This window comes from Chinchilla lanigera, unplaced genomic scaffold (assembly GCF_000276665.1).
Source record: "Chinchilla lanigera isolate Chin_1 unplaced genomic scaffold, ChiLan1.0 scaffold00037, whole genome shotgun sequence".
Classification (NCBI taxonomy): Eukaryota; Metazoa; Chordata; class Mammalia; order Rodentia; family Chinchillidae; genus Chinchilla; species Chinchilla lanigera.
Genome location: NW_004955438.1, coordinates 17,817,824 through 17,818,393, shown reverse-complemented (window position 1 = coordinate 17,818,393; position 570 = coordinate 17,817,824).

Sequence of the window (570 nt, the reverse complement as noted above, 5' to 3'; positions counted from 1 at the left end):
TGATGGTAGTGGTGATGATGATGAAGCTGGTCATGGTGGTGATGATGCGGTGGTTGTGGTGATTGTAGAGGTGCTGATGGTGGTTGTGATAGTGGTGGTGATGGAGTGGTGATGGTGGGGGTGGTGGGAGTAAGGATGATGTGGTGGTAGTGGTGATGATGGTAGTGATGACATTGATGGTAGGGGTGCAGACAGAGTGGCGGTGGTAGTAGAAATACTGTGGTGGTGCAGACACTAAACACATCCTCACTCATAAATAATTGTAATTGCCTTGAGGTTACAATATATCCTATTTCCTTTTCTTCCCATGAAATTTGAATTCATTTTAATCTTTAGGGACCTCAGCTTTGACTGCTCTTGGTCATCTATTTCTGAGTGAAAATAAGGCTCTGAAGGTGGCCCTTGAGAGTTGGGTGGGGAGAAAGCAGAGTGTCCTACAGTGGGACAGAGATACAAAATGGGGCAGGAGTACCCAAGATGGAAAATCCTACCTTGGCCTGCCCTTCGTACCATTCACTTGTTCACTCATTCATCCACCTGTCCACCCACTTCTAAGTTTCTAATGACCAC